Consider the following 11,005-nt stretch of genomic DNA (forward strand, 5'->3'; position numbering starts at 1 on the left):
CGGCGGGGGCGGGGGGAGCCAGAGAGGGCGGAGCCTGTGCACGTGTGGGCGCAAGCGAAGCAGGGCCAGGCCACGCGCCACGCTGGTGTCAGCAGCTGGGCGTGGCGGGGGCAGCAGAAAGTCAGAGGGGCCCAAGGAGAAGGCAGGATGGAGCCACAGCTTCACACGGAGGAGGACGCGCACACTCCAGAACGAGGAAGAGGGCCTTGAGCAGGAAGGCAGGTGTGTCGCCACCGGTTGGAGCTGGCCAGCCGGGGCCCTGCCCAGAGAAGACGGTCCTGAGCGCAGGTGCGCAGTGTCCATGCATCAAGTTTTCCACCACGCCCGCCTCTGGCAGAGGACGGCACAGGCACCGAGGAAGTGCTGGTGCTCAGAAGGCTTCTCTAGGAAGAAGCGGCACAAGCGCTCAGGCCTGGAGCAGTGCGGGCAGCGCCTCAGGAGGAAGCCCGTCCCCGGGAAGCCCCAGGCCAGCAGGGGACAAGCACGTGGCTCTGACCCTGGCCAGGCCGGGTGAGAGACGCCCCGAGTCAGCTCCTCAGGCTCCCCCAGCGGCCGCCGTCTCAGCAGAGCTGCTCCTTCTGGAGAAACTGTACACGACCTGGGGGGCTGAGGGGCTGGGGGAGCTGCTGTCGCCTCAGCACGGCTCCCTGGGGGCCCCCACCCCACACAGCTTCCGCAATCCAGGTGAACCCTCGTGCTAACCACAGGCGGCGAGCTGAGCACAGCGCAGGCAACACGCCAGCCCAGAGCCACAGCGCAGGCAACACGCCAGCCCAGAGCCACAGCGCAGCAGGCAGGCAGCTGCCGGGGCGGGAAAGCACGTGCCAGGGCCTGTTTCTCCCCAGGGCGCCCTGGCCTTTGGGACAAAAATCATCCATTTCTACGCACAAGCATCCCCAAAACTGCAGGATGTTCAGCACCCCGGGCCCTGCCCCACGCAGAGCAATGGCCCCGCAAGCGCCGCCCCCCCCTCACTTCTCTCCCAGTGCCCCTTGGGGGCAGCTCCAAGGAGGTGACCATACCCCTCGACCCTGGGGCACCGAGTGGCTCTGGACCTCTTTCTGCCCTCTTTCTGGGCTCCCGGCCCACACCCCCTTCAGAGAGCCTGCCACTCCCAGACCCCCGGCCCCGGGGGACAGAGCCAACCTCCACTCTGCAGCCCCTCCCCACAAGCTGGCCTGCACCCGGCTCACAGAGCACTGGTCTGACCTGCATGCAGCGGAGGCCCGCCCTCTGTCCCCATCTCACTGTGCAGAAGCGGACCATCAGCCCCAAACACACACGTATGGGAGAGTCACGGGGGCCCAGGGCGTGCACACACACAGGCTGTACATTAAGGGGGCACGAACACTGCCAGGTGGACTTGGGGTGGGAGTCTGGAGGCCCACCTCTCAATGCCCTACAATGCGATTCTCTCCCAAACCAGCACCACAGAAACGGTCGCTAGCAACAGGCCTCCAAGTGCAGGCTTCCTGGAACCCGGAGCCAAGACCCAGTAGGAATTTCCCCTCAGCCCTGCTCCGACGCCCCCCTTCCCTCAGAAGGTCTGGGCTGGTGGTTCTGGAAGTATATCCGGTCACTCCTGCCGGCCCAGCCCCCGTCTTCTGTGGCCCCGGCGGACCCTGGGAGGCAGGCTCTGTTGACAGCTTTCGTTCTGGACGCAGCGCTATCACTGGCTGAACTTCCCCTCCAAGTCGAAGGTGGACTTTACAGGTTAAAGGAAGCCCACAGATGGACTGTCTAGCGTTCTGCTGCTGTGTGGATCGCAGCTTATTTTTAGCAGCGAGAGCTTCTCTCTCATCCATGTTCCACCTCTTTCTCTGTCCTCTGTGCTACCCTCTGTGCAGACCAGGGCTGAAAGTCCTTGGTGGAGACTCCAGACTCCTCGCAGGCTCACTTTAGCGACCCGCCACTGGGAAACGCCGCCAGCACGACAGGCTGCCCTACGAACGCGGGCACAGCTCAGAGGTCAGCGAAGGAGCCCCACGCCCGAGGGGCTGGAAGGGGCTCTCCAGCAGGCAGCGCTTCTGCAAAGGCAGGGTCCACGCCAACAATGCCCGTCCTGCTGCTGTCGTGTTCTGCCTGCCCCGACAGCCCCCCTGTGCAAAACTCCCTCCTCGCCTCTCCACTCTTCCCCTATTTGAAGAATCAAAACAAGGGCCCCAAACAAGGGCCCGCCCGCCCTCCCTCTCTGGTTCCTTGAGATGAGACAATTCCGGGCCCACCTGCCACCGTTCCTGACAAATGCCCCCCCTGGGCGCTCCGGGCAGAGCTGTCACAGCACACGCCCACTTTAACTGGGACCGAGCTGGAAGATGCCACCTGAAGGGGCTCTGCCTCACGACCCTGGGCCCTGTCGGGGCTGCCCCGGGACCCTCATCTCCCAAAAAGAGAATGTCCCCAGGCGCTGCCCAAAGCGCCCCTCTGCTCTCCGCGTCTCCTCCCGGTACCACCCCCAGGCATCACCGTCAACATCCCAGGCAGAGGAGCCTCAAACTGCTCTTCACCCCACAATCTGATGCCAGCCCTGATCGTCCTATGCCCAGTGGGCTCTCTCCAGAAGGTCCCCGAGGCTCCTCAACTTTCCACGCAGCAAAATTAAGCCCAAGCCGCTGGGCAGTCCTGTCCCTCCTCCCACATTCTCTGGATTAAAGGCACCTCCAACTATGCAGGTTCAAAAGCCAGACATGCAAGAGGCCCCTGCCGCCTGCCCCCAGTGGCTGCCACCACCAGCCCATCCCCAGCACCACAGGCCCGTCACTGGACGCCCTAAACTCCTTCCTTCCAGCCCGTCTGGTCCCCACTGCTGCCACGCCGACAACCTGCCCTGTAGGTCACACCAAGTAACGCCTCGTAGTAAAGAAGAGTTCTGATCACGATACACCCCGACCCCGGCTTTAAAACCCTCCACAGCTTCCTCCTGGGTGAAATAAAGTCAGACTCCCGGGGCAGCCCCCACCCCAGTCCCAGCCGATGCCTGTCCGCAGGCCCAGGAGACGCGGGCGGTGCAAGCAGGGCTCTCGGACGCCAGGCGGAAGTCGTCCCCCGAGAGGCGGGCGCCTGCCCCCTCCCCAGCTCGGCTCCCTCAGCCGCTGACAAGAATAGTTCTGAGAAGCCGCTGCAACGCTGGGAGCTGTGTCTTCCGTTGCTTTGTTTCCCCAACACACAGAGCGAAGGCCTTTTTTTAAACATAAAACATTATAATTATTTTGGTGCCTCATTCCAAGAGAGATTTGTAAACAGGAGCACATGCTAGGAAAGGCGAGGATGGGGGAGGAACAAAGCAGGAGAACAAGGCCTCAAAGCCACACCACGCGGGGTGCCGGCCTTTCACCTGAGAGAAGAGTCACAGGGCCCAGAGAAGCTGCATTCCGATGCCCCCAGGGCCACAGAGCGGACAGAGAACCCTGGTGGGCGCGGCACACCTCCTAGGCGCCCGACACAGAGACCAGGGAACCGACGGCCTCCTTGTGGGGCGGACGGTCCAGCGGGGATGGCCGTGAAGTGGAGCCCCATCGGGACGCGCTCACGGAAACGTGCAGCTACACAACCAGGGACTGGGACGGGCGCACATTCCGGCACCAGGGGTCTTCACGAGGAGACTAGACCGTGGTGACCACGGGGCTCCTGTGAGGAGCGTCCTCTCCAGGCCGAGTGGGCCACTCCAGACGGCAGGCCCTGGAGGTCAGGGGCCACGTCACGGCATCCACAGGGCCAGAACCACACAGCTCTGAAGGCCTTTCCAGCTCTGAGATCTCGTGGCCAGTTTGCGCCCCACAGATCCAACAGCAACCTCTGTGTTCCCGTGAAGTGCCGGCACTGGGACCAGAGAGGAAGGTCAGCCCCCGGTGGGCGAAGGAGCCGCAGGCAGCTCACTGCCCCTCAGCCTCCCCGGCGGCCCGAAGGGAGGGTGGCGGGCTCACAAGGGGGCTTTCAACAGCCCCCAGGCTGCTCAGCCCGGCATCGCCGAGGAGCCCTCGCCCTGCACGTGGAGCCGGCACCGCGCTTCCAGCTGTGCAGGAAGCTCCTCAGCACATCCAGGTATCTTCCTGCCTCTCAGAATAAGCAGCTCCGAGGGCAACTTGGCTGACGCTGCTGCCAGGTCGGAGAAGTCCTGGAGCATGGCCTGTAGGAGGTGTCGGTGCCAGAGCCCCGAGGACCCGCGTGAGCCTCCAGGGGCAGAGGGGGCAGCGTGACCGCTGTTTCCGTTTTGCCTCCCTCGTCGGCCCATGAGCTCCAGGAAGTCAGGGACCCGCCTGCTGTATCCCCAGCATCAAGCCAACTGCTGGGCACTGGCTAGTGCCACAGGGACCTAGTGCCACAGAAGCTGGGGGCTTCAGAGGGACCGGGCCTCACGTGACTTTGAGAGACACTCGTGTCCCCCCCGCCTCCGGGCTGGCAGGATGACGTCCCAGCTGAGCCCAAACACAGCGGCGGTCTCGGTCTGCCTCACCCGCAGAAGAGTAACCACCAAGAGAAGGCAGAGCCAGGGTTCCCTCTGCACGTGGCCGATGCCTGGGGCACAAGGAACCTTCAGGGGCTGGGAAAGTGCTAAATCCTGATGGGGTGCAGTTACAGAGGAGAACACGTGGGCAATAATGCAAAGTCTCCACATACAACCTCCCTGTATCTTATACTCAAAATAGTCTAAGCAGTATTTCCAGCTATTTGAGAACTGCCACTTACTGTCTCCTCACTGCGCCCTGAAACGGCAAACCAGGCAGTGCCTCATGCCACTCAGCTGCCACCAGGCAGCTGCAGGCGGCCAGCTCCTGATGGAGAAGGCGCGGCCCCAGCGGATGGAGAGCAGAACCCGTCCTGGAGCCTCCGGAGGCGGCCCGGCTGGTCAGGACGGGCATCGTAAGTCCCACTTGCCCAGATGAAGACACTGTAAGTCACTGGCAGCCACAGTTGGTAAAGGACGGGGCAGGACAGGGCTTACACTCAGCTACTCAGGCTCCAAACCTGCACCCGTCAAGCAAAAGGCTGACACGGTCGACGGTCTCCGTACAGCACCTGTCTCCAGCTCTCCTCTCTGATGAACTGGCCCTTTGCCGTTCCCTCCAGCTCTTGTGGGACTGAGTGTCCATCACGCCCTGGCCATAGGGCAAGCACAGAAAACGGGGCGGATGGCCAGGACACATCATCCCTGTGCGTGGAAACTGGCTCCAGGGAAGCACGAGACCGCGCCAGCTTGGGGGCGCCATGAGGTGCAGTGACAGCCCGCACAGAGGCTCCGGGACACCTGCAGCCAACTGGCCAGCTCAGGAAAAGTCTGGTGGCAAGTGAAATGGGGGCGGCTGGTGTGGGGGGACACCACAGTGCAGAGGCACCCCTGGTTCTGTGACCGAGGCCAATACCAATTTCCCAGCCACTAGCAGAGGCGCCATCCTCTGTGTTTACCGAGTCGGTTACAGTCGGGCTTCCTTTTCCTGCAACCAGGAAAGGGCCACCTAACATACCTGGCAGTCCTGGGAGTTTTCTGGGCCAGAGATGAAGCCTGGCCGGCAGGAGCCTGGCTCCTTCAAGGACACACACTGGGGAGAGACTTCAATCCCGGGGGAGGAGCAGCCTGAGCTGAGCGACATTTCCAAGCAACGATTTATGGGAACACTTGGTGCTAGAAAGCTGGTCTGGAGGCAATTAAGCCCATTTCAGAGCGGGTCTGGCAGGAGGTGCCAAATCGACAGGTTTCCTCTAGCGTGCATCCCTGCAGGTAAGGAGTCAATCAGGCAAAGGCTCCCAATCTGTTCCCGCTGAGCCAAGAAGCAAAGCTGTTTACCACTCACGCCCAGAGATGAGTAAATAAAGCTACCAACAGTCAGCACCCTCTGTGTCTCTGGCAAAAGCTTTTAAGTTACTTCAAGAAAGCCAGTGCCCCCGCCTAGCCCTCCATTAAGGTTCAGATGGACCAGACAGCCAAGAGCTGCGCTTTGTGACTCGGGCAGAAGCAGCCGGCTCTGGCTTTGAGAGCCAGGAGGCCTCAGGCTGCAGCCTGCAGCCAGCCTGGCCACCTTCTCCGAGCTGGAAGCACAGACACTCACCACCGGGAGCCAACAGCAAGGTGCCATGCTGCCCCAGACACAGACGCTGCACGAGGCCTGGACACAGGCAGGGGCCCGGCAGGGCAGAGGCCTGGGGGACAGGGTGACACCCAACCATGGTCCTGGCTGGGCCCTGTTAGCCAGGGCCATGCCTGGGGCCACCCATCCCCCGGCACCAGGGGCCCAGCTGGTGACAGTGCCTTCCCCAAGGCAGCTGAGATCCCCTGTATTTTCAGGACAAGATTTGTGACACAGAGTTTTAAAGTATCCTCTGCATATTTATGAGTTCTCACCCGTCCAAGTGAGCCGGGGCCAGGTCTGGCTAACTCAACGGCTGACAAACCTCCTCGAAGGTAAGTGGTTCCTAACTGGTGAGGAGATAGTTGGAGGGTTCTGAGCGTTTCCACACAGGAGATGACGATTAACTGCTGGCCTTCTTACCCAGATGGAAGAGAGGCTTCCTCCGAAGCCCAGGCAGCGAGCGATACGAGACCCCTAGACGCTGTCCTAACACCAGTTTGAGTTCCTGCCTTGGTTTCTACCCAATGGTCTCCCGGGGTCTCTTACTGGCAGCTCTTAGAATAAACTAAGGAGATAATATCGAGAGAGAGTCCTGACATTTAGCCAGCCTTAATATCTCAGTACAACAGACTACCTGAAAAGTCGGCTCAGAGCATCTATTTCAAAGCAACCCAGCACTCAGCTTCTGAGAAGAGGCCACTCAGCGCGCAGCCCGCTGTCCCCCTCCCTGCTGACGTTTGTGGTTCCGCAGGTGAGAGGAGCCCACGGCTGTCAGTCAGTCCCCTAAGAAGGCAACGACGCTCCAGGGTGGCGGGGGCGGTGACGAGGCACAGGAGACCAGGCAGTCCCACTGCCATTTCCGCGTGGCCCGCTGCCAAATCCCTCACCGGCTCCTCCCCCGTGAGGTGGGGTCAGCACACTCCACAGGGGCCACTGGGGACGTGAGAAAGGGCTTAAAGGGTGGCCCGCTGACCCAAAGCTCCTCACAGAGGCTCCCAGTTCACTGATCCAAAATTTAAAAGACTGGACCCCAAACGGGCAGTTTCGAATTTCACTTCCGAATAAATAAACTCAGGCAGTCACAGACCCACAGGATGGGGCAGGAAGCCCCACCTCTCGAAGCACACGCTCGGGGACCCTGGAGGGTCCTGGGACAGCAGGAGTGCCCGCTCCTGCCCAAGGCTGGGTCAGGAACAGGGCGAGGGATGGGGTGAGCAGCGACGTGAAACAGTCCTGACCACCTCGGTGCGTGTGGACCCTTCGAGGCGCCGAGTGCGAGGCCACGCCAGGCGCAGCTCCACTCTGAAAACCCAGGCGTGAGAAGGCCCAGGACAGCTCCCGAGGCCCACCTGCGACTGTCACTCACAGCTTTTAAAACACGCAGGGTTAGCAAGTTACTTCTGCGGGGAAGTGGTGGCGCCGCGAGCGACAGTGCCCAGCACCTCCTCAGCCCCACGCAGCCGTCAGCGTGCGCTACCAGGCGGGACGGCAACCGCACTGCCCGCCTTCGGGGGGGCTTCACTAGAAACCACAGACCTCAAGACAGACAACCCCTGCTTCACACTGCCGGGCAAACAGGCTGACGAACTGTGTTACTGCGTGCCTAACAGGGCATTTCAAAGGAACACTGAATTAAAACGAAGGCTCTGTACTGGAGTGGTCCACGTGAGTAACGACGTGGGCCTCACAAAGGCTGGCCCGGGGGCTGTGCTTCCAGGGAGGAGCACACGAGGGCGGCCAGGACTCCTGAACCCCTGCTTCAGGGGCTCCCCCAACGTCCTCTCCCTTGGGGAGGGCGTTACACCTGTGCCACCGGTAACCCCCTGTCCAGCGGGGGCCACGGCTCCGCTGCTGCAGCAGACACGTGCTCTGCGTGGCTGTGGGCGGGGCGGGGGGTAAAGGGGGGACACCAAGGAGAAGGCGTGCCCTGCCCCCTCCGTGCCCACAACGTGGACGTGGTGGGACAGCGACATGGGCAACAGATGGTTCCTGAAGGTGTCGCAGGTCACACAGGGGGAGCCCTGGGAGCACGGCGGGGGCACCTAGTTCAGCTACCAGGGGCCCAGAAACCTGCACGGAGAGGCCAGCAGGGGCAGGCCTGGCCCGTCGGTCAGGACTCTGGAATTAGCCCCGAGCGCAGTGCCCAGAATGGAAGGTGACCCCAGACGCCTTTCACGGACAGCCCCACTTTGGTGGACGAAGAGGCAAACAGCCCCAGGAGGAGGGAGAAGGCGGCGGCGCCGGTGGGCCGCACAGGCCAGGACGGCGGGCGAGGACAGAGGTGTTCGGGAGCCAGCCCCGCCGGAGCGGTGGGGGAGGGGGTCTGCTGGGGGCGGGAGGAGCCAGGGCAGGAGGACGGGACGGCGGGGGAGAGGAGCCCTGCAGCCACACCCGCTGCACTCTGGGGAGAGGCCTGGACAACAGGCCAGTCACTGTGGCTCTCGGGGCCAAGTTCCCAAGGAGCTGGGCCGAGAAAAAGGCCCAGTGGGGACAGCAAAGTCTGAAGGGTGCTGCGTCCCCACAAGCCCCACTGCCCTCGAGGACACGCTGGCCCTGGGAGCACCGGTCAAGACAGCAGGACAGAGGGGAACGGACGGCCTTGGAACTGCCCTGAACCGTCCCTGCACTGGCCGTGCGGCTTCAGCTCTCTAACTCCCACCTGAAGACTAAGAACGGGCCCCCCCCTCGGCACCGTTTGTGATAGTTACAGCCAGTGCCTGTTGAGCTCCTGACACACGACAGGCACTCGATAAATAAAATGCATTTTTAATCATACTCGTCAGATACAAGAACGCGCTGAGCCTAGTTCAATAAATGCACAGTAAATTCAAGATGGGGTTTGGACCCGGGAACTGGCTCCTGTCCCGAGCGCTCGGGGCCTGCTGAAGCATCCCCAGACTGCTTCCAAGTCAATTTGCTTCTCGGGAAGCCAGATGCTCGTCCCATTCTGCATACATTCTTTATAGTTCTCTGATCCCAGACTAATCACTTCACGTTTCTGTAACTGAACCGCGTTTGTCCTCAGCTGGCTCCACCACTTCCTGCAGCCGGGAGCCCGGCTCATCTCACCAAATGGCTCCGCTTGAAAACTGGCAGAGTCATCAGCTGTTGAGCCCCAAGTGCCAGGCTACTGTCTACGACGCGACACTGGTCCCTCCCAGGGCCAGGGGCAGGGAGGTAGAGGCCAGGACCTAGGCAGTCCAGCTCGCGTACAACAAAGCGCTCATCGGGAAAGGACTCTCAAGAAGCCATTCGGAGAGAATGACAGTTAAGAGCAGCTCTGGATGACCTCTCTGATGGCAGCTGTTTAATCAAGAGTCCTCAGAGCAGGCGTGGAGGCCTCTCAGGTCGTGTCTGATATGGGACTTGCTGGAAACAACAGAACACAATTAACCTCCATCAGAGAGAGGGCTGAGGGTTTGGCCTGGAGCCTCGGCCACGACGGGTCGGTGGCCAACCGAAGTCCCAGCACGGTCACTCCAATTAACTAACTCCCAGGGCTACTAGCTGGGCTGCCTGCCTGGCACTGAAGCCCCTGTGTCCCCTGAACTTCAGGAGCAGCGTGCGGAGCTGCTGGGGCCCTCGGCCCGCTCCTCCAGGACCACCCCCTTCACCCCAGTCCCCGCTGGCCACCAGGCTCTCCTGGCCAGGGAGGAGGAGGGCCACCCACCGTCGCCCCAGAAGGAGGCGACTGCTCGGCCCCGGTGCTGCTAAACCCCACTCTCCCTCCCCATTGATCCCCTTCCCCAGGGACCTGCGTCCACAGGAAGCCAGGAGGGAGCCAGCGGATGCCGGTGGAGGGGCAGCACACCACCTTCTCGTGGCCTCTTCTCCAGGGCGTCTAGGATCACGGGGGAGGGGAAGTGCTGCCTGACACTGCCCCGGCCAGAGTGGAGGCAACACATTCACCCCACCCCCGCCTGCTCCAGGAAGACAGATAGGAGAGGCCCCGAAGGGGTCCAAACAGATCTGGGGCAGGCAGTGCTTTGACGATCTTTCTAGGCCCAGAGCCAGAGGGAACTCGGCTCGAGAGCCAAAAGAGCAGGGACAGAACGGCAGCATCTCCACGGCAGGCCTGGCAGGACCCCTTCAGAAGCAGCAAGCTGACGGGGCCCCTGCCCTGCCAGGCGGACAGGGCGGAGGAGACGCACACACAAGGCCCGGCAGGAGCAGGGCCAGGTCTGACCCTGGAATGTGGACTGTGCTTCCACAGGCGTAGAAAGGTACAGGGCTCCGTCCGCAGGACCGTGTGCTCTGCTTCCAGAGCGCTCCGTGAGGTACCGGTCAACACTCACTCCTGTCTGGCAACACCCCTGCTGCTACCCGCCCATGACGAGGATGCCGAGGAAAACTTGGCTCGAGTCAAGTAAACAAAACTCTAGAACATGAAACCCTAGGTGTTTCCTCTCACCCGGGGAGGAAAGCATGCAGGGTAACCCGGCACCTCCAGAGGTCCCATCTGCACAGGGACGACCGGGCAGACACCCCCGACCCCGTGACAAGAGGAGACAAGCACAGCAGACACGGCAGGATGAGCGGCTCACGATCGGAGAAACAAACGGAGTCCTGTGGTCCCTGGAAAGCCTGCAGGGGCCCGGCCCACAGCCTCCCCCAGCGTCCTGTCTGCAGCCGCCACGGTCAGAGGGGCAGATGGGCAGTGACAGGGGACTCACAGCACGCCCGCGTCTCGGGCCCAACCTCCAGAGCATCCGGGGGCCGCAAAGGACGGAGGAGTCCTCTTCACCGTGGGGGGCCAAGTCCGGGGCTTCCGCCCCACAGCGACCCCCACCCCATACCACAACAGCCCCCCGAGTTAGCGCGAGAGCCCCGGGGCACGCAGGCTCTCTACCAGGGTGCGGGCACAGCGTCTAGTCCTGCCAGGCTTGCCTGGGCACTGCCTGGCCCTCTCCTGACACCCCACCGGGGGGGGGGGGGGGGGG

At 62.3% G+C, this 11,005-nt stretch overlaps 1 protein-coding gene across 1 annotated transcript in view; it reads right to left on the reverse strand.

The window, feature by feature from the left end:
• LOC103091432 (mitotic arrest deficient 1 like 1) overlaps nucleotides 1–11,005 on the reverse strand; it is a 166,196-nt gene that overhangs the window by 51,155 nt on the left and 104,036 nt on the right. The window lies entirely within an intron of this gene.

This window comes from Lipotes vexillifer, unplaced genomic scaffold (assembly GCF_000442215.2).
Source record: "Lipotes vexillifer unplaced genomic scaffold, Lipotes_vexillifer_v1.1 scaffold1451, whole genome shotgun sequence".
Lineage (NCBI taxonomy): Eukaryota > Metazoa > Chordata > Mammalia > Artiodactyla > Lipotidae > Lipotes > Lipotes vexillifer.